At 53.8% G+C, this 22,704-nt stretch overlaps 1 long non-coding RNA gene across 2 annotated transcripts; it reads left to right on the plus strand.

Annotated features, from left to right (window-relative positions):
- Nucleotides 1-349: 349 nt before the first annotated feature.
- Nucleotides 350-21,564, plus strand: LOC105807435. 2 transcript variants are annotated; one of them, XR_001137330.1, is made up of 2 exons: nucleotides 350-434; nucleotides 21,234-21,564. It is a non-coding gene; the product is annotated as an uncharacterized LOC105807435 (long non-coding RNA). The 2 variants fall into 2 exon arrangements; XR_001137331.1 differs by lacking the exon at nucleotides 350-434 and adding an exon at nucleotides 1,619-1,773.
- The last annotated feature ends 1,140 nt before the right edge of the window (nucleotides 21,565-22,704 follow it).

Consider the following 22,704-nt stretch of genomic DNA (forward strand, 5'->3'; position numbering starts at 1 on the left):
AGGAAGTTAGTTTAGCGTTGATGGGGAGCGCGAGGCTTGAGCGCCGCCGGTCAAAGAGAGGTATTGGGGGACACTGTCCAGGCGAGACACTAGAGTCCTCAGTCTGCTGGGGGCTCCTGCTTGGTCCCTCCAGGATACTTCCCCGGTGGCCTCGGGGCCCCCGCTGCCGCCCTCTCTGCTCCTCCTACACGATGGAGCGAGGGCTCTCCCCGAAAGGCGTGAGTAGAGGTTTCGGTCAGATCGCTCCCCCACCCTCCACCGACGGCGCACAAAATCACAGGGGCCGTTTCCAGACGCTCTCGAGTGCCCAATAAGTTTTCCGCTCAATCTCCGCGATGATTGAGGGATGGGAAGAAGGGGTTGACCGGCTCGGGCACTTCCGAGGTGCGACCTCAGCAAGACGAGTCCCCTCTTCACCTGACTCGACGCGGCGGGTAGGACCGCCGTCCCCATCCCCTCCCGCTTCCCCCACGTCCATCTGCCACCAGCGCGTCTTGGGGAGTCCCGCACAGACTGGGGCTGGGGGAGCCCACTTCACCACTTCCCTTCCCAGCTCAGGAAAGTCCGGGCCGGGAAGTATTCTTTGTCTGACTCGGGGCAGGGGAGTCGTGCCCCCTTACACCCCAATCTCGGCGGCCAGGCCGGGAGGGGGCGGGGCCCAGATTCTTGGGGGAGGGCGGGCCTCAGTGGCCTCTCCAGCCGCCCCCCGGGCCGGCCTCACGCTGCCCCCGCCCCCGCCGCGCCGTAGTCCCCACCTGTTCCCAAGACAGCTCCAGCCCGCGGGGCCCGGGCCGGGGGCGGGGTGTCGCCGCTGCGCTGGGTCAGTGCGCGGCGGCCGGCCCCGGCTGGAACAAAGTACGCCGGTCCGGGCCCGGCTCCTCCCCGCGCGTCTCCGGCGGGCAGTTTGCAAACACAAAGTGAGCCAGTGAGCGGGCGAGAGAGTGCGCGAGCTAGGGAGTTGGTCTGGTCGGCGGCCCAGCCCCCACCCGCGTTCCCGGGCCCGACCCGCCACCTACCTGTCCGGCCCGGCCGCTCCGTGCGGGCTCCGGCCCGTCAGCCCGCACGGGGCATGGGGCTCGCTCCGGTCGCAGCCCAGGACCGCCGCCGCCCGCCGGCGCTGCCCCTCCGCGCCGCCCCGCGCCGCGCAGCTCCCGGGCGTGCTCCTTGCGCGCCGCGCTGACCGCCGCGCGCCTTAGCCCCGCCGGAGCATCGCACTTTGTGGGCAGCTCGGCTCGCTTGGGCCCCGCTTCTCCTTCCCGGTCCTTCCGCGACGCTAGTTAGCTCGCTCCGGCTCCTGGGCTCCCGGACCCCGGCGTCCCCGCCCTCGGCCCAGCCCTGGTTCCGGCCCGGGCTCCTCCCCGTCGCGCCGCCGCCGCCTGCGCCGCGCCCTCCTTGCGGGCTGGGGGCTCCGTCCCGGCCGCCGGCCGTACAGTCCGCTCGGCAGGGGCGGCCGGCTGCGGACTCCGAGGGGCTGCGACTGAGCCTGGGATGCGAGTGGCTGCGAGCGGGCGGCGCGCGGGCGGGGGAGGAGGAGGGCTGGAGGGGAAGGAGGGAGCGCGCGGAGAGCGAGGGAGGAGGGAGCGAGGGAGCGAGCAGCGGAGGGAGGGGAGAACAACTTCTAGTGCTACCATAATTCGCCTAAAGCAGGTGCAGCAACTTTCACCCCGCGAGGCAGCCAGCCGAGAGCGAGAGAAGACCACGTGGAGCAAACTTTAGGGGAGGGGAAATGAGGTCGTGGGGAGAAGACGTGGGGCTACGGATCTGAAAAAGGGGGTAGGTGGAGAGACCTCAGGGATTCCGCCTGGCCTCGGGCTAACCCTGTGGCGCGCTTTGCAAGTCCTCGCCTTACCCTGGAGTCTGGAGGTACGGCCAAGTCCTGCTCCCACACGGTTCACTGGTTCCCGGCGGGCTGCGCCCGGCGCAGGGAGTGGCCAGGGGCCCAGAGACCGGAGCCGGCGTCCGGCCCCGGCCCTGCCCGGCCTCCCTCCTGCTCCCCGCCGTGTGGGGACTGGGGGTGGGCTTTCTGAACCGGGGGCGGGGGGCGGGGAGCCTCCTCTGGGCTTTGTGAACAGTCACCCCCGGGCGCACGCTGCCTCCCTCTGAGGAAGGGGAATTTCCCAGAAAGTGCTCCGCGAGCCAGTGAAGAAGGGGCCCAAGGCCGAGCCACGAGGGCAAAGCGAAGTGCAAAGTCGAGACGACTACCTGGGCAAATTAGATTGTAAACAAAACTCAGTGCCTTTGAATGCCGCTTTTGCCGGGGGTCCGGAGGGATTGTGATGTTGGTGGCGGTGGTGTGTTTGGGTTGAGAGGGGGAAGTCCGGGTGAGGAAAGGCTCTCGATTCAAGGGGAAGGGCTGTGTTGGTAGCAGACACCCCACTCCGAGATTCGTGGAAATCTCAGTAAATCCTTCCTCCCACCCCCCCATGCCGGAAATATCTCCCATCTGTCTGTATTGAGGGTGGGGAGAAGTGAGGGATGCCTCAGGGGCCCTCAAGGAGCGCCCCCACCCAGCCAAGTGATGCCAGGTCCCCGTGACCAGGGGAGGACCCTGCCGTGGGATCAGGACGGGAAGGCAAAGGCTCTTGAAGGCTCTCCTGGCCCCAAATCGCCTGAGGCAGGTGGACAAGGGGCAGACACAGGACGCCCCTGTGGACTGTGAGCTGGTGGAGGGGGCAGGGGTGGCTGTAAGAATTGAGGCTTAGTTGCCTGGGGAGAGAGGACTTTTTGGAAGAGAAGGCCCTCCAAATGGGGCTTGAAAGAAAAGGGATCTCAGAGAGGAGGCTGCCTCTTGGATTGTTCTCTATCACTTATTCTGTCCATTTTCTGTGGGTGCAATAGCCTAAAGTAGTTGTAGTGTTGGTGACACCTGCCCAGGTCCGGATCTTATGTATTTGCCCAGATGGGCAGGTGCGACAGGCGTATTTAGGTCCTGCTGGAGCCTTTCAGATATCTAGATGTGACATTGTGGGGGAAGGGCTCTAAGTACCATTTATTTGGCTATCACAGTGTCTTTTCCAGTGTAGCAATAGCAGTAGCAATAAGGCTAAACTAACAGCTAACATTTGAGTCGAACCACATGCCAGGCACATTGAGTAGCTTAGTCTTCACAATAACCCCATGAGGTAGATCTATTATCTCCATTTTACAGAGGAGGAAACTGAGGCACAAAAAGATCAAGTCACTTGCCTACGTTTACCCAGTAGGTAAATGATGGAGCCAGATTCCAGCCAGAGCCACATCAGTGAGGACAAGGAAGAAGCTCATGGAGGTCTTTAGAGCGGCACTGCCTGCTTGTGGGTTACCTGAGGAGGAAGAGGATGTTTTGGGAGGAAGAAAGTCCTTGGTGCTATGATCTGATTTATCTTGCATGGAGATTCAGCTCTGATGGAAGTCATGGAGTGGCAGGTCCTTGTGCCAGGTCAGCCGGGCCTGTGACCATGCCTTCAGCCCTCCCATTCCAGCCTCTCAGCTGTAAAGGCTGAGAGTAGGATTCGACCTAGGGACTTCAGACACAAAAGAGGGGATTTCTGCAGGGGACTTGGAATGAGGTGACCTCCAATGGGCCTCTCCAGCCCTTTTCTGGTTGGTTCTCGTTCCCACTGTTCCTGTCCCCATCGTCTCCCTGTAGCAGCCCTCCATGCCTCACATGTGGGCTCACGTGCCCAAAGGCATTGCCCTGGGAAGTGCTTTTGCTCTCATTTAAGTTTATCCCTCATCTCTGGGCCAGCTCTGTTCCTAGCACCCTGTGAGTCACAGTGGAGGACCCAAGAGGGTCAAAAGACTCAGTCTTGTCCTCACCCAAGGGGCATGTTAGTGAAGAAAACAAAGCTTCCCCAAAGAAAGAGATAGAACAGATGCCCCCAAGTCAAAGAAGACAGTCCAAAGTCCTTCTTCCTGATGCAAGAACTTTGTAAAAAGATTCTAAAGAGTAGCCCTTGGCCTGGCGCGGTGGCTCAGGCCTGTAATCCTAGCTCTCTGGGAGGCCGAGGCGGGCGGATTGTTTGAGCTCAGGAGTTCAAAACCAGCCTGAGCAAGAGCGAGACCCCGTCTCTACTAAAAATAGAAAGAAATTAATTGAACAACTAAAAAAAAATACATAGAAAAAATTAACCGGGCATGGTGGCACATGCCTGTAGTCCCAGCTACTCGGGAGGCTGAGGCAGAAGGATTGCTTGAGCCCAGGAGTTTGAGGTTGCTGTGAGCTAGGATTACGCCATGGCACTCTAGCCCAGGCAACACAGTGAGAAAAAAAAAAAAAAAAAAAAAAGAGTAGCCCTTGCCTCCCAAGGGAGAGTAACTGGGAGCAGGGAGGAGGCTCCTTTTCTGTCCTTGTTCCTTCATAGGATTCAGGGCAGGTACAGGAGCTTGGTGGTGGCAGGAACTGAGGCTTGTGGCCTGGCCCTACTAGGGAGACCATGATTAAGAGCACAGGGGCTGGAGTCAGGCTGCCTCGGGTTGAACCTCAGCTTCTGTCACCAGTGTGTGACCTGGGCAAGTTACATGATGTCTGAGCCTCAGTCTCCTCACCCACAAAATTGGGAGAATGCCTCCTGGGGTGGTTGGAAGGGTAGCATGAGAAAGCATGGGCAAAGCACCTAGCCTGGTGGCCTGCTCTTCAGTGCTTTCCATAAATGCCTATTTCCCTTTTGTGAGCCCCAGTTTCCTCACTTAAAAATGGGGAATACTAACCTCACAAAGCTGCAAATCTAAGAGTTACCAAGTATTAAATGTCTGCTGTGTGCCGGGCCCTTGAGTAACGTGCGGTTCAGCTTTATCGCCCCAGCTCTGGTGGCTCTTCTCCCCATTTTACAGGTGGGCCTCAGCAAGGTCCGCTAACTCGCCTAGGCCAAGAGCAAGGAGGCGGTGTGACAGGGACTTGCTCCCAGGTCTTCCTGCGCTGAAGCCGATGCCCTTTCCCAGGGTCAGCTGACTCTCTGTTTGGGGCGTGAAGTGGGCTAATGGGTGAACTTGTTCCTTCCTAGTAGCAGGCCTGACACCCGAGGTGGTGGTATGTGCCTCTAGAAACATTAGTCTCTTTAGTCCCACAGTCCCAACACACCTAGGCCCAGATATTTTCTGTTTCCATTCATCTGGTTGCTTGAATCTTATTTTTTTTTCCCAAAAACTTTTTTTTGTTATGAAAGAATAAATCTTTATCAGTATAATATAGCAACTCCACTCCTAAGTATACACCAACAGAAATGCATGCATATATATGTTCACCAAAAGGCATACACTAGAATGCTATGCCATCTGTTGGGATGTGCTGACTATTGACGGTGGCTGTCAGCAGTGGAATAGGTAAGTAAATCATGGTCTTCTCATCTGTGGGCTAATACTTGGCAATGAGAAGGAATAAGCCATTGCCATACACAGCCTGGAGGAATCTCACAAACAATGTTCAGCATAAAAGCTAGACACAAAAGAAAACACAGAGTATGATTGCATTGATCTGAAATTCAAAAACTGATCAAATTAATTGATGGTGTTAGAACTCAGAGGAAAAGCTACTCTAGATGAGGGAGTGGCTGGGAGGGGCATGGGGGTGGTTTCTGGGGGTCTGGGAATGTTCTGTCTTTTGAATTTGGAAGTTGGGTACATGGGTATGTTTACTTTGTGAACATTAATTGAACCGTAAGTACACTTATGATTTCTGCACCTTTCTTTATGCTTAAAAATAAAAAATTTAAAAATCATTGCTGAGGTCCTTCTCAAATCCATCCCTCTCTCTCTTTTTCCCTCCTTCTCTTGCCTTAGGTAACCGGTTTCCTGAAATTGGTCTTCCCAGGTAAGTTTTATACTCTTAAGTCCTTTAGTGTTGGGTGGTTATCTTAAAATTGTAAATGAAAAGTATCCTGCTGCTGCTTGCTTTTACTTATTTTTTACTCAGCTGCGTGTTGCCGAGATGAATGTCTACGTGTTTGTTTGTTGCGTGTATCTCTAGGTCATTTCTTTCCCAGGCTGCTGGAGAGCATTCCACCAGATCCATGTGTCCTCATTTTGTTACCCAGCCTTCTGGTGATGGACAGTTAGATTGCAGCCAATGTTTGGCTACTGTGGTCTCCTTGCTGCAGTGGGCTTCCTTCTGCGAGCCCCCCTCCCACCACACACACACACTTTGCTTTCCCTTCCCCCTGTGGAATCTTCTGCCCTCCCCATCTCCCACCGGTTCCTCCCCACCCTGCTTCCCAATCTTTCTGACTCAGAAAGACCCAGGGTCTGTGCTGAATGGAGGTGAGGGAGGGACAGGAGGGGGACAGCCGTTTCCTCTTCCACAGAGGTCCCTATTCCCCAAGATAAATCATGATTTAAACAAAGAAATATTTCATAAGGGTTGGTGATATCTTAATGAGCTGTGCCAGGAACTTTCAAGGCACTCTTTAGACTCCCCCCTTTTTAAGAGGGGGTTCATAACCTGGGGGGAGGCTTATCAGTTAAAGGACCATGGTAGTGTGGGAGCTGTCCCAGGAGCATGGAAGGGAGGGCACCGAGGACTGGGTGGGGGCTAGGCTGCCTTTCTAGGTGCTACTCTGGCTGGGTGCCTGGGTCCCTGGGAGATGTTGCAGGCCCTCCTGCAGTCACTTTTAGGGACTCAGAGACTCAGGCCTTGTCTATAGGTGTTGGGCTCGAGACTTTGGGCTGATTGGTGGAAAATCAGTCATTAAAGATCAGGAAATGAATAATAACTTGACAAGCAGTGAGCAATTTTCCATTAGTTAGAACACAGCATCTTTGGGTCAAATGAGATCCCTGCGTGGAGGGAATTTCTGTGCTGGAAGACAGCACAGGCATGGGCCAAGGGAGCAGACCCAGCACATTACCCCTCCCCCCACGCACTGCACCCACTCATTCGTGGGGGTGGGGACTGAAGGTGCATGAGGGTGGTGACAGGCCCAGGAGTGGGCACAGAGGACAGAACCCTTCTTTCTTCTTCTAGTTCCTCCTCATCTTTTAAGAGTTATCTTCCTCCTCTGTGAAGACTCTTGAATTTAAATCCCAATTCTATCACTCTCTAGTCCCAAATCCTGAAGCAAGGGGCTTAACCTTAGTTTATTCACCTGCAGGACGGGAAGAAAGATGAGGGTCTGGCAGAGAGATGATGAGGAACGTTCTTCTCAGTGTAGGCTTTGACTGTAGCGACTGTTCGTTTTTCTCCATTGCCCCAGCCCACGCCTCCCTCTCTCCCTCTTCTCTTTAGCACTCTGTGTGCGTTGCCGATGTTACAATGTGTTGTTGGCTAACTCACTTAATAATCACCCAGTGACTTGTAACACATTGCATTGTTTGTTAACTGTTTAGCCATTTTGTGCCTCATTTCTCCAACTAGATAATAAACTCCTGAGGTCAGGGGCCCATGATTTTAGTCATTTCGAGACTTCCCATGGCATACAGCTTAGTATCTTCTGCATAGTAGGTATGCAGTAAATGCGTGTTGATTTAATTTGTTTTGATGATGATTTGATACTTTAGAGCAAAGTTAAAAAAAAAAACAAAAATAGCCTGACACCTAAGGGTAAATTGGTGTCCTACAGGTATCAGCTGGAGGTTGTAGAGCATACGCAATGACTGTGTCTTCGTCAAGTGTGAGGAAAGAGCTGGAGGTCTGGGGAACGTGGATAGAAGACGGGACAGCGCAGCACGCTCATTCCTGCAGAGCCGGCCCCTCCTCCCAGGGCGCTGTTCCTCCCATGCTCACCACTCCTCCTGGCTCCTGTTCTGTTTGTTCCCTAGGGATGCCTTCAGCATTAGCAAGGGAAGCAATCTTTCCCCGTGGAACCGCGAAGGCCTGGGGCTTGGGGTCTCAGCTGCTGGCACTGGAGGGTGAGGTGGGAGGTGAAGGAGGAAAGTCAAAGCCCAGGTGGACTCTGAAAACTGCCACCTATCAAGCATCTACTGTTCACCGTCACTTTTTATATGTATCTCTAAGCCCCACAATGCTTTTTTTTTCTTTTTAAGAGCAAGCAGTGCCCCAAATGTCAGAGGCAATGAATGTAGAGTGGATATAAGGGAAGACCAGAGTCTTTATCCACCCCTTATTGTGTGCGGCATCTGTCTGGGCCCATGGAGTGGAGCTCGCACCTTTCCTGGGGCTTCTGCACATTGCTCCAGGTCATTCTGTGCCGGGCCTGGACCTCAGGTCCCACCTCCTTCCTGGTTCTCCTGCACCCACTCTTTCTCCTGGCTTTCCCCACATCCCCTAGTGTCCTCTTTCCTCCCGTCCCCTCTGCTCTTGACCCCTGGCCCTCCAGCCCTCGAGACCTCTCTCGTGGTGGTTAGGCAGCAGGAAGTGCCAGGAGCAGGCAGCTGAGGGCAGACTGAGGTTGGGTCTTGACTCGAGAACCACCTGTGCAGCAGGCACTGTGCTAAGCATGCTTCACACGTGACCTCATTTCACCTCTGGACAGCCCTCAGAGGTCATGCAACACATGCCATTGGTACCCCGTCCATGTGTCCTCACCTGACCACTTACATCTCTAAGGCTTTCAATCACCAGTGCTTGTTTTTCCACCCTGAAGATCCCCCCCACATCAGAGCCCACTCTGCCAGTGTGTGGGAGACCAGAGGTGCCAGAGAATTAACACTTTCTGGGAGAGCCCTCCACCCATAACTGATGGAAACTGGTATATAAATGCCCCCACTCCTTCAGTCCCCTGGTGGGATAACTCTGCAGCATGAGTTGTATGTGCACCCCCAGGGTGTCCTCGACAGGATCGAGTTATCCTGATAACACGTGCCTTAGAGCCTGCCTGCCGTTTCTTGTCTTCCTCCCTACTTCTCTACTGGTATTTCCTTCACCTCCTAAATCGACCGTTTGCAATGGAATAGTTGTCTCGGGGCTGCTTCTGTGGGAACCCAGCCTAAGTCAGGTTGGTACTATTATTATCCTCATTCCACAAAGGACAAGGCCAAAGCTCAGAGAGGTTACAACTCACACACGCTTCCATAGTTACTTAAGCGGAGTGCACACTTTCATACCCTGGCTTGCTACACACCAGAGTGATCACTTCAACGCTCTGCTGTATGGCTTCTTGAGGGCCCTTTCCTCCTCAAGAAGTCTGGTTCAAGCCCATTGCCCTTGGCCTCTTGCCTTGAGAGGTGGGAAGTGAGGAGCAGGAGGGTGTCGGGTGTACACTGGCTGGAAGTAGGGGGATTTCCAGTCCACCCAGCTCCCCCTGCCTCCCTGCGAGCCACCGGCCGGCTCGTAGCCAGTCCCGGATCGCAGACAGAAAGAAAACAGTGGACACCTGCAGGGCTGGAGATGGGATGAATGGAAAAAAGTGAAAGCTGTCTGAAGGGCTAAAAATGAAGAGGACCGAGCCAGGGAGAGAGCAGGCTCGGGGCTGAGGAATGTTTCTGAGCCTCTGCAGTGTACAGCAGCCCCTAACTAAAGCAGGAGGGACGGAGGTGAGAGACAGGAAAGGGATGGTGAAATTTGCTCAGCCTAGCCGTGCGGAAAGTCCCCTGCCGAGACCCTTAGGAGCAGAGGAGAAAATGGCCTGCGTCTTTTGTGAGCGTGAACGTGGGCACCTTGGCACAGGGAAGACCTGATCCCCTCGAAGACCAAAGTTACCTGGAGAAGACATCTGGAAATTTTCTGCTTGTTTGGTGTTGGTGATCCCTTTGTCTTAGTTGAGCTTCTCCCAGAAGCAGACTCTGAGACATTCAAGCACAAGTGGGTTACTTGGAAGGTGTCCCAGAGAGACCAGCAGGGGAGTGGGGCCGTGAGAAGGAAGGGCAAAGGGCCAGTATAGGGGGTGTTATCTCGAAAGCTACCACTGAGCAAGAGGAGGGCAATCCTGTGGGGGACTCGCAGACGTGGGGACTCCAGGATGTGTGAAACGCACCTCACGTTAGCCAGGGCCCAGGGCAAGGGAGCCGGGGCACTCATCCACAACTCCCCTGGGTCGCTGGTGGAGGCCTGCTTCCAGGAGCACTGGCTCTCCACACTTCCGGCTTGCCCTGGGCTGGAGCCAATGGTGTTTCCATGGCCAGGAAAAAGCCCTCAGGCAAAGAGCAGGTGTTGGCAGTAAGCAGCCTTCTACATTTAGAGACAAATGCTAAGAGACACCGGCCGGGCGCCAGTGCCTGCCACACTCTGCCCTCCCGTTCTCTTCCTTAACTTATCGTGTGCTTTTGTGGGTGCATCTCATCTCCCACATTCCCCTCTTAAGCACTTGGTCTTCTCAAGGCTTCAGTCTTGCCCCATTGCTCCCTCAATCTACCTGTCCTCTTGGACAAGCCCACCTACTCTCATGGCTTCAACTACTACTTGCGAGTTGGTGGCTTCCTGGACGACCCCTGGGACCTGGATCCCTTGCCCGTGTCTGTGGGCCTCCAGTGATGGCATCTGCAACTCAGCGTGTCCCAGGCCCAAGTCATCATCTTTATCCAAAACATGCCCTACCTCTGCATTTGCTTCCCCACTGGCGGCACCGGGATCCACCCTGTCACTCTAGAAACTGGAGTTACCCCTTGAATCTCTCTACCCCTTCTTTACATCCGGTCAGTCCCCAAGTCCTGTGGATGTGGCTTCCAAAGCATTTCTCAAAGTCATCTTGACCCCTGGCCCTCCAGCCCTCGAGACCTCTCTCATGGTGGTTAGGCGGCAGGAGGTGCCAGGAGCAGGCAGCTGAGGGCAGACTGAGGCTGGGTCTTGACTCCTCTCCTGTCCGTCTCTCCCAAGCCATTGGTGGGGACCCTCATCATCTTCCACCTGGAGTATTCTAGTCGCCTCCTAACTGGCCTCCTCCCTTCCAGCTTGATCCCTCCCTGAGCCTTCCTCCATGGTGGTGAAAAAGTTCTATCCAAGGTGCCGACCTGAACTTGTCATGCCCTGCTCAAGATTCATTCCAAATTCAAGCACCTTGGCCTGGTGCACAAGGCACAGGCGTCCTTTCCTGAACCTGCAGTTCCATCCTGGCCACTCCCAACTCTGCCACCTGGGACTTGTGGCATGTGTTGTGCTCTTTCCTGCAGCTGGGCTTCCCTCTCATGTCGTGCCCTCTGCATGGAGCATCTTTTCTCCCCTCTGCTTTCACTGCTAACTCGAAGACCAAGCTCAGATGGCACCTCTTCTTGGAAGTCTTCCCTGGATGCCCCAGGCTAAATTAGACACTCTTCTTTTGTGCTCTTGTATCAGTGCAAGCATCAGAAAATCCACTTCAAATGGGCTTAAATAACCATGGAAGTTGACTGACTCCTGCACCTGAAAATCAAGGTGGCAGGGCTCGCTGCAGATGATGCATGATCCGGGGGCTTAAGTGATGGCCTTGGGTTCTCCACCTTGCTTAATTCTGCCTTTCCTTGGGTGGGCTTTATTCTCAGAGTCCTTGGAGGGAGTCCCATCAGCTTCAGACTGAATTCTGCCCAGTTCAGTCCAGTGAATTATTCAGGCAAACACTGGCTTATGTGGACCTAAGGACTTACTGCTCCTCTCCAAGCCGATCAAAATGGCCAAAGGCTTACAGTGTTCGACTGCAGGAGTTGGCCAACTGTGGCCAAATCCTGCCTACCACTTGTTTCTGTAAACAAAGTTGAACTGGACACAGCCATGCCCATTTGTTTATGTGTATCTATGGCTGTTTTTGTGCTACAATGGCAGAGTGGAGTAGTGGAGGCAAAGACCAGCAAAATTTTTCTATAAAGGGACAGATAGTAAATATTTTGAGCTTTGCAAGCCAAGAGGAAAAATTGAGGATATTGCATAGGGATTTATATAAAAAGAGAGTAAACAATGTTCTACAAAATTTTCATTGATGAAATTACAATAATTAAGTACAATTTTTTTGTAACACCGGGTTACCAATGAGAAGAATGGAATTTGGAGGGAGGGATAGTATCTTGCTTAATTGGGGTTCAAAGCTAAGGCTCCCTATTATCAAGTCAATGGCAAATGTTCATCTATAAAAACCATCCTTAGCTCACAGACCATACAAAAACAGGCAGGATTTGGTCTGTGAGCCACAGTTTGCGGACCCCTGAATTAAATGATACTATTTCAGAGCTAAGGGAAGAAGCCATGGGAAGTTGGAAAAGGACATCAAATCACCCTGTGACGCTAGAGATGATATGGATGCCACAGGTCTTTGTATGTGATGCTGCCTTTGTGATGGGCCATTCACTGTCAGCTCTGGGAGGCATTTTTGAGGCAGGCTCCTTGGGCCCCTTAATCCTGACAGCGTCTCTGTGAAATAGGCAGGACAAGAGTGATTGTGCACTCTTTATAGGGGAAACTGAGGCTCAGGGAGTAGTGGCTCATTTGAGGTTTTATAGCAAGGCCTTTCTCTGGGATGCCTTTGAGGATTCTAAGACATGGGCCTCAGAACATGTGCTTTGTTGACTAATTGAACAACTGTGGGATGCTCCAGTTGGGGGACAGGCTGGTCTGAACATGGCCTGGGAGACCAGGTCTGCAGCTGGCCCTGTGACATCCAGTGGTCTACACAGCCTAGGAATCCAGTGCTGCTTCAGGAATCTCTGGGTGTAGGCCTGTCTCCCTTACAACTCCCCATGCAGGACAGGGGGGATGTGAGGAAGAAATCAGTCTTCAGGCAAGAATGCCCACGACCACAAACAAGGAGTTTGACCCCTCACCTAACTGCCTCTATCCTTCAGGCCTGGCCTCATCGGAGTCCCTGAGGAGCAATCCTGTATCCTTTGGACCAGGCTGTGGGCAGGGCTGCCCAAGGTCAGGGAGGGGTTCTGGGGGTAGAGTGAGGCGGCCAGATGTGAGGGAGGGATGCTGGGTTCCTTTCCAGGAGGATGATACACGGATACTGCGCTTGTGTGTGCGGGTACTTACACGCTCACATACAGACACACACACAGCTTCATACTCCCACGTCACACCCACCTTCGCTATCAGGATCACACACACATACGTGCATACCAGCTTTCTCATGGCTCCCCCCACTCATTTACACATGCTCAAGCTCATATGGCTGTATTCGTTTTCTGGTGACACTGTAACAAAGTGTCACACACCGGCTAGCTTAAAAGAACAGAAATCGATTGTATTAATATCACAGTTTTGGAAGCTAGAAGTCCAAAACCAAGGTTCCTTCCGAGACCTGCAGGGGAGGATCTTTCCTAGCCTCTTGCCAGCTTCTGGTAGCCCCAGGTGCTCTCTGGCTCACAGATGCGTCACGCCGATGTCTGCCTCTGTCTCCACACAGCGTTCTCTATCTTCAGGTTACAGCTGCAATGATCCTATTTCCAAATAAAATTATTTTGAGGTGCTGGGGTTAGGACTTCAATATATCTTTTTGGAGGGAAGGCACAGTTCAACTCATACCACCACCTATGGCCATCAAATCAAACATGCACATACCATGCTCCCATAGTGACGTGCAGACACACACACACACACACATTCCCATCGTCACAGAATTATGCATACCCATATATCCTACCAGGATCACATACACCCGTGCATACACTCACATATGGCCTCACCGCCACACACACACTCCCTCAGTCTCCTAGTCTCACATACAGCCCTGCACACGCCCTCCTGCCCCAGCCCCACTCCCAGAGGCCACCTGTGGAGTGCATGCTCAGAGACCCTGCACATTTGCAGCCTTGCACTTGGCCCCTGCCTCCTTCATCCTCTCCCACCCACAGCAGTCTCTCCCCTTCTGACTCCTCCACCCAGCTCACCAGTCCCCCCACCAACCCTCCTGGCGAGGAGGCGGCACACTGGCTCTGTCCCACCCCAGCACGGCACCAGGTAGCTCTTGCCCTCTGGAATGCCATCCCCCACAAGCTTTCCTCCTGTGCAGGCTCCCACTCTTTCCTCTCAGGGGCAGACAGACACACACACACACATGCACTCTCCCACTCGCACACACGCCCCCCCCCACGGCAGCAGTCTGTTCCTCATTATGGGCCAATGCGCCTGTTTACTCACCCAGCTGGAGATGGTTAGAGAGTGATAAATAATGAAAGAGAAAACAGGCTTTTCCCCTCTGTGGCTTCTATTTATGTAACATGTGTCACTGCGCATTCACAGACTTTGTTTCGGAGCTGGTTGCAGGAAATAGTTTATTTTTTCCGGACAGTGGCTTGGGGCAGGGGGGTGGGGGCCGGGGTTTGGGTTTCTGGTCTCACGCCCATGGGAGTTTCGGGATCTGGCTCCCAGAGTCCTCCTCCCCGGGTGCTTCCCCTCCCCGCCTCCCCAAGGCAGACATCATCGGGGCTCAAGGCTGCCTCAGAGTGGGGCTCTCCCACTCCGCCGATTTGGAAGGAGCTAGGGTGGTTGGGGGCCCCTCCCAGCAGCCTCTGAAACCTCCCAAACAGATGGGCTTGTTTTAAGAGCCAGACAGCTTGAGGCTAGGACTCCCCGAGAGGAGGCAGTTGGACAAGGGGCTTCCTAGGTAGCCCGCACCTGTTATGGGGGAGGATGCAAAAGAATTAATTCTGTAAAATAAGAATAAAAAGATTCACACCGCATGTTCACTTAGCACTTTCATGTCTGTGGTCTCTCAGGCCTCGCAGCTTTTAATCGCTGCTTCCCAGGTGAGGTAATTGGGGAGGGGCCTGCCACGGTCTGCCCACCTGGTTGGTGAGGACCCAAGACTTCAGACTCAGGCCTCTGAGTCCAGAAGAGCCCTCACATTACCGCTGCCTCCCTCCTCCCAAGGGCACCTCCCTGGGTAAGGGTCTGGTCAGCTGCACTCATGCTAAGGTGGTTGTAAGGGTGTAGGGGTTGGAATATGGGGGAAGCTGAGCCATCCAAGATCTGAGCAGTGTCCCTGTCCCCATCCTTACCCAAACGCTAAGGTGAGCCTCCGTCGGGTGATAAACCGGGGACGGGAGAAGCAGCAGAAAGCAGCCCTGCTCACCAATCCCCAGTGCAGGGACGCTCTTGCAGGAAAGGAAGTTTGAAGGCAACCGGCCCCCCACCCGAGCCTGTCTCTCTGAATGCCAGGGCAGGGAGGCGATGCCTTCTTTTGGCATGCAGCCCCAGTGGCATCCCAGGCCACCTGCTAGGGGAACCCAGAGGTACTGACCCTTGAGGAATGCAGAGCCCACGGTGGAAGATGGACCCGGAAGCCCCCAGCTCCCACCGTGTCGGGGAGGAGCGTATACAGGACGATGGGACCAAGGTTCAGGGCAAAATCCTGCCCAGTGGCCTCAGGGGTTCTTGCAGGGACTATCCCACAAGGACCTCCTGGCTGGGGAGAGAAGGGGCCACATTCCCAAAACGAGGACTTTAAACACTGTCTGACAAGTGTGGGAGCACACAGCATTGGCCCAGTGCAAAAGAGAAAGAGCACCAAGGATGTGATTTTCAAATTCCCCTTCAAATTCAAATTCTCTGAATCTGAAAATCGGATTCATGAGGGGGCTTATTAGATGCTGACCCCCAGGCTGCTTCTCCTGGGGTGTTGATTCTGCAGGTGGGAGGTGTCCAGGAATCAGCATGGTTAACAAGTTCCTGGGAATTCTGAGACTGGTGGCTTCCCAAAGACTTGGAGACAACAGTGCCCTAAGTGGGCCCTAGAGGCCCCCAGGCCCCAACACACGCAAAGATGAAATGGAAGCGTCCTGGTTAGGTCAGGAGAGAATTTGTCTTCCCCCAAAGTGGGAATGAGTTGGTCATAAGAATGATAAACTTTAGCTGGTTGGAAGGAAGAAAGGAAGGAAATTAGAATTTACCAGCAGCTATTATGTGCCAAGCTGTTACATGACATTTTTTGTTTTGTTTTTTTGTTTGTTTTTTTTGAGATGGGGATCTTGCTGGAGTGCAGCGGCCATTCACAGGCGTAGTCATAGCTCACTGCAGCCTCAAACTCCTGGGCTCAAGCCGTCCTCCTGCCTCAGCCTCCCAAGTAGCTGGGACTGCAGATACACACCACTGAGCCCAGCTGTAACATGACATTCTGACCTGGCTGCTTTGACTTTTTGACATTCGTGGCAATTTCTGGAACCTAAAATACCCATCGACGTTCTATCTTATTAACAAGTAATGCTCAACAGACATACCTGTCTCATCCTGAGTCAAAAGTTTTTGTGTCAGCCAGATGTTTTGCACATCTCGGAACACGTACTCTGTGCCAGGCACTGTTTTCAGTGCTTTCCGTGTATTGCTTTATTTTTACCACACCACAACACTGACAGGCGATATTAGTCCCATTTTACTGACGGGGACACCGAGGTTCAGAGAGGTTTAGTAACTTGCCTAAAGCCAGGCAGCTGTGTCAGTCCTGGCAATGGGAAGAGCCAGTGCTCTGTTTACTGCTCCGGGGAGGAATCCTACTGAGGAGGTGGACAGACCAGATCCGGATTCTGATTTTCAGCTCTCTCTGCAGGTCTCCCTCCCTCCCACTCTGTGGAATGGCGAGGTGGGGAGGCAACCTCTCTGCCTCTCACCCAGCCCCTCTGCCTTTGGGACCCTGTGGACTCTCACAAAGCCCACCCAGCTTGCACCCCTCAGCTCTCTCCCAGGAAGCCGAGCACCTGGGGTCCCGGGCACTCCCTTCCACGTCAGTCCCTGGAGCACTTGCGGCACTGAAGGGACCCGGAAGACAGGAACCATGTGAGGGGGGTTAAGAAGCACCCCTCCTGGGTTCCCAGGAGCCTCCAGCATCCCTGTCTCCTTGGCACGGTGGGTGTGTCACAAGCTAGAGGGTGGGAGTGTGTGGGGACAGCAGGGCTGGCCAGATCTGCTGCCCTGGACGTTTGTCCGGGCTGTGGGCTGAGCCTGATTTCAAACACAGGGACTCACAGCAGCTTCGCGGGGGCCCTCCCCAGACCCCCACACACAGACACACGCCTGCACACACACCTGCTCTCGCTTGCACACAGAGTCTCATTCATGAAAACCCAGACGAAGCTCTAGACTCTTGTGTCCCTGTGGACAGGGACATGGATAGTAAAATTCATTCTAAACCCCAGGTGCTCTGTACATATTCACTCTAAACTTCACATTGACCCTGCAGGGAAACTTTGATTCTTTCCCTTCCCGCCAACTTTCTAGATGAGAAAAATGGGCTCAGAAAAGCCCAGTGACTGGCGTGAGGCCACACAGCCACTCCATGGGAGAGCCGGGCTTGGGATCGGGCTCCATCTCATGCCGGGCTCACTGTGTCCCCTTCACCAGGCTGCCTTTCCTGCACCTCCCCGGGTCCCCAGCAGGTGCTGAGGAAGTCCGCTGAGGAATGCGTATGTGTGTGTTTTCTTTCATACACACTCAGTGCTGGCCACGGCTGCCCCCCTCTCTAAACCCACTCTGAGCTATGATCGCCCTGCAGGCTTGCTCAGAAACTCACAGACCCCTCAGCTTCCTTCACAGCCAGGACTGGCAGCAGCCCAAATTCCACGGGTGCTGGCCTCAGTTTCCCCTCTGTCTCTCAGGCCACACACCTGAGCACATCCCTCCCTGCTTTGAGCAGACGCCAGCACTGGCTGGACTCCTGCCCCAGGCCTGACTCTCCCCGTGGAGGCCTCTGGGGCCCAGCCACTCCGTCCTCTTTCTCTGAAACGTCAGGCCTGGCACTGCCCCCCTCCACTCCCTCTCCCTGCGGCCCCCTGGGAGCCCAGGCTTTGCTTGAGGGCAGCGAGTGAAGCCGGCTGTAACAGAGAAACCTCAGGCTCCTCTTTAGAAGTCCCCGGAGGAGGCAGATCTGAGGAAAGGCTGCCGAGAAGGCGCCTGCAGCAATGTCAGCTTGAGAACAACCGGGCTGACAGGATGCTGAGCGGGGATTAAGGTCGGGATCAGGGAAGCCGGGGAAATGAAGGCAAGTTCCCTGCTCCCCTCACTGCCACCACTGCCGCCGCTGCGGGCTTGTCTTCTTGTTTGTTCTGGCTCTGGGAAAGTAGGTGGGGAGGGCGGCGCAGGGTCGAGGCGGAGCGGTGGGGGGAAGGACAGGGAGAGGTGGAGGAGGGCAGGCAGGTGGAGGGAGGCGAGAGGAGAGGAAGCCAGGCCTCCTCTGGGTCTCAGGGCTCAGCCAGCGTTGGGACAGAGGCACGGAAGGCCCTGACCTGGGACGTGTCAGCCACTCTGCCTGCCAGCGGGGGCAGCCAGCGCCCCCGCCCCCAACCTCCCCCCATGTCCTGAGTGTGGATCGGGGGACTAGTGGGGACAGAACTGACCTCACCCCGAGAGGCTCCCAGGCCAACGAAGCAGATGCAATACACCTCCAGAAAGGACTGTTTCCACCTGTCCACAAATGTAAGATCCACTGTTCTAGGGCAATACTTTCACCCAGCCTGCTTCATCATTGAAATGTCACAGGAGCACAGCCAAATGGGCTACTGATTTCCAGGTCATCCGGCGCACCAAACTTCTAGTGAAACCTCGAACACTTGCGTTATCACTGGCGTGTGGTTCTGAATGTGGCTTCTGGTTTCGGACTGCATGGGCTTGAATTTTGGCTCTGCTGCTGATTTGCTGTGTGACCTTGGCCAAGCTGGCTAACCTCTCTGTGCCTCCCAGCACCTCCTCATAAGGTTGTGAAGAAGAAGAAGGGAGTGGACACATGCAAGCTGCTGGGTGTAGGGCCTGCCGCAGCAGACAGAGGATGTGTGCCATAGGGCGGCTTTATTTATTTATTTATTATGGGGCAGAGCGAGGGAATAATAGTGGCAGCTTGAAGTTACTCGCCTGAAAGCTTCCTGGAGGGAGAGGTGTGGGAATCTGACTTGGAGTCTGAGACTCGGCAGGACGGGAGGAGTGAACTGGGGCTGAGGAACAGGCTCCCACTGGTCAGCTGAGTGGTTTAAGGATGTGAGAGGCAGAAAGCACACATTTCCTGGGAGCCCCACTCCCAGCCTGTCTTTCTCCAAAGTCCCTGCTGTAATCAGCGGTGACATGACTGCTCCGTCCCAGCCCTGCCAAGCATGGGCCAAGGATGCAAAGATCATGAAAAGATGCTATTTTTCATGGTGATCTTCCCAGAATGAGGCTTATTCCAGAAATCCTAGCAATTCAGAGAGACTCCAGTTGTACCTGAGTTCCCAGACCTGGTGAGAGAAGCGGCAGTTGCAGAATGCGAAGACCTGGAGGGAGATGGTCCCTGGGGTTGGGTTCCAGTTCTGCTACTGACCAGCTGTGTGACTTGGAGGCCCTCTCTGGGCCTCACTTGCCAGGTCTGTGAAATGACAAAATAATATCCGCCTTAGAGTTTTAACAACGAATAATTACTCAATAAATACCCACGGTTTATCTTCACTTTGGCAAAGAGTGATGAGGTCTAGCCTGGTATGGGGGTCCTAATGAATGACAGACACTTGGCCCTTGAGAGTTGGTGGCCCACATGCAAGTCCAAATACGAGGCTGAAGGTGATGGACCTTAAAGGTCCGCCCAGGAACCAAGGGCGGGGGGCATCCTGGCATCCGGGTCTCATGCTGCAGGGCCTGCTCACCCGGCCCATCCCGTAGCCCTCCTGGGAGGCCTCAGCCCCTCACCCCATCTCTGGATACCCTGGCCAGTGGGCTGGGGGTGGGGAGAGCCTAGGCTGGGTTCTGACAATTGGGGAAAGGGTCTGCTGAGTCTGATTTCTTGGGAAGCCCTGGCGAGGGGGCCCAGTCTCTGCAGAAGTGTGTGGGGAGCACTTTGCTGGGAATTTTATCTCCTGGGGGCTGGTTCTAGAGAAGCTAATTTTAAAAATACCTTTTCTCTTTTTCTGTTAATAAAAGTTATATATATGTTTACTCTTTAAAAATTTGGAAAATACAGAAAAGCACAAAAAAAGATCAGCTGTAATCTCACCACCCAAAGATAACCATGGTGAGGCTTTATCTCCTAGTTTTTTTAAAGTTCACGCACGCACACACTCACACACACTCATATAGTCATGTACATCCCTACACATATTCACAAATACTCATTCAACCACGTCACACACACATTTACATACACATATGTCACTTTTTATTATAGCCTGATACATTTAATGTACGCATGTCTTAAAAAATTTAGAAACAGGATCACGGAACCATGAACGTGTCACCATTTTGTAAACAGATTTTTTCATTAAACAAAATATTGAGAACCTTTCCCCCAGGTCATTAAATATTCTTCAACATAATTTAAAGTGACTGCACAGTGCTCCATATCTTGGGTATATTATAAGGCATATCATTTTATCTGTCCTCAATTGTTGGTTATCCATACTCCAGATTTTTGCTATTATAAACAACAGTGTGACGAACATCTTTGTAGAGAAATCTTTGAAGGGGTAGCTAAATTTGCAGTTGTTTGTTTATGTCTGTCTACTCCCAGCCCTGATTTTGAACGTTTCTAGGCAGAGTCTGCGTCTGATGCGTTTTTGTGACCCCAAAGCCGAGCTTGGCTCCTGGTTCGCTACAGATATCCAGCAACTGTTGAACTGAATTGTGTCCCTGGAGCATGGGCTCTGGGCTGAGGAACTGGGATGGTGGGCTGACAGGGAAGGAGCCCATCTTCCCCGCTACAACACTCAGGGGTCCTCAGTGCCCCCATGCTGGGCCTGTCAATTTCTCCTAGGAAAAAACATTCCCGAGCCCAGAGCCTCTGGCCAGCCAGGAGGCTCACTGAACTGCCCCCTTAGCTCTTACCTTCCCAGGAGAACCAAGCCTTGCCTCCTCTGCCAGGGCCCTCCCCTTCCTACCGCTCTCTGACTCTCTGTTCTTTTGTCGTGTCTTCCAGCTGAAGGCGCAGCCCACAGAGCCCTATCCCCTGCCCATTACTGCTGGAGCAATGCAATGGGGCGGCTCTTGGCTCCCCGTGCAGCAGCTCCCTCTCTGGTCCCCACTTCTGACAGCACAGACCACCTGGCCCCCAGGAAATGGCCACAGGGCACACCTCACCTCTGCCTCCGCCTCCCCTGGGACCGGGAGCCTTTGACTCTTCCTGGGGGGGTGCTTTAGGCAGACGCTGACATTATTACTACTAATATAGATTTGTAGACTCACGAATATTTTGAAGCTGAGACCCAGCTCCCAGTTTTCACGTGGGTCTTTACAAAAGAGAGAGCGGTAAGAGACAAAAGCTAAAGGTAAAACTTACTAATTTCATTTCCCCTCTCCGGCACCCATGCTCCCAACCTCTTGGAATTTCCTCTCTTCTTTTTGATTTTTAATCTCTTCTTTTCCTCTCTCTTCTCTCCCTTTTTCCCTCTTTCTCTCCTTTCCTTCTCTCCTTTCTCTGCCTCTGTCTCAGCTCTGACACACTCTCCCACCCTCCTGTCCTCCTCTCCCCTCCTCTCCTCTTCTTTTTTAAGTTTTTTTTTTTCTTTTAACTTTCAAGGTCATTCCGGACTCCTGACGCCGCCAGTCCCGCGGTGAGATGTGAGCGCCATTGGCGTCCGTGGCCTCTGTTTCCGTGGCAACCCAGTAACCATTAATTTTCAATTAAAGGAGACAAAAAGCTCGATGACAGCTCCAGGTCTGCTGAAGATGTCAAGAATCTGTATTAATATACAGCAAGAGAGCATAATTGTGTGTCCATCTTCCAGAGCAGCGAAAAATGGAGGGATAATTACCAGCTCGAAAGCCACTCTGTAATTTAGTTCTTACTGTCACCACAGCCCTACACATTAGCATAAATTAAAAGCAGAGTTTATTGTTATCAAAGTGCATTGATATCGCCAGACCCGCTTTCTTTCTTTTAACTGTTTGTTGTGGGTGAGTGACTCCTCAACTCTTGCCAGGGTCTCACCGGGGTGGGAAGAGCGAAATGTGGCTGCTAGACCCCAAAGGTCTTGGCCATTTCTGCCATCCTCCCACAGGGCAGATGGGGACAGGGGTCAGGGTATTGCCCCTCCGCTGGGGTCTGGGGTTGGTGGTGGAAGGGGCTTGGATAGTAATTCACCTTTCACATGTGAGTGCTTTGTTTTGCCTAAGAGCCCTCCAGCTCTTTCCAGAGGAGAAAGAGCTGCCCCATCTTGGGGCTTCCTTCAGTGCCTGCTAAGTACAGGGCAGGGGGTGGGTGCCCAGAGCCAAACTGTTAAACAAAGGAATAAGCAGATGTCGAGGGGTCTCCTCTCCAAGGGTGGATATTAGCGGAGGGATCCTCTTGCTGTCCCCTTCAGGGTGTGGCCAGCTCAGGTGCAGGTGCTCCTGACTGTGGCCCGGTTCCTGCTCAGCCACCCAGGACCCCAGCTCCCCAGAGTGGTCCCTCTGGATCCCCTCTGCCCACTTGCTGCTTGGCCACGCACCCTCACGCCCGGGTCCTGCCACAGCCGCCGCCCTGCAGACTCACCTCCAAGTCGTCGGAGTGCCTCGAAGTGTCTCGCTGCCAGAGTGCCAGTGACAGCCACAGAAATCATGCGTTTCCGTGAATGGGGGATGCGGGGTTTTCTTGTATTCTATCCAGAGAGAGCTGTCCTTCAGAGGGGAATTTAGTGTAATTACCCTTAAGGGAGCGATCCTTACACAGTCAGTCACAACACTGACCTCCTGGCTGAGATCTGACAGCAAAATTACATGCTGTGTGCTCAACAGAAGGGGCATCCTCCGTTTTGGGTGTGTGTGGGGGGGGCGGGAAGGAGGAGGGAAAGGAGATTCAGAGGCTTTGAAAAGAAAAGTGCTGGCTTACAGCTGCCAGGCGAGCGAGTTCTCCTTGGCAAGGCTTCTACGGGGCAGGGGGGCAGGGGGAAGGTATCTAGAGACCCCCCACCCCACCCAGTGCTTCAGGGCGCTAGTGAGGAGGGGCCAGGGCAGCCCCTCCAGCCCTTTAAATCTTTGAGCTGTGGTCTGTGATCTCAGCTAAAGTTAGT

This window comes from Propithecus coquereli, unplaced genomic scaffold (assembly GCF_000956105.1).
Source record: "Propithecus coquereli isolate 6110/MARCELLA unplaced genomic scaffold, Pcoq_1.0 Scaffold158, whole genome shotgun sequence".
Lineage (NCBI taxonomy): Eukaryota > Metazoa > Chordata > Mammalia > Primates > Indriidae > Propithecus > Propithecus coquereli.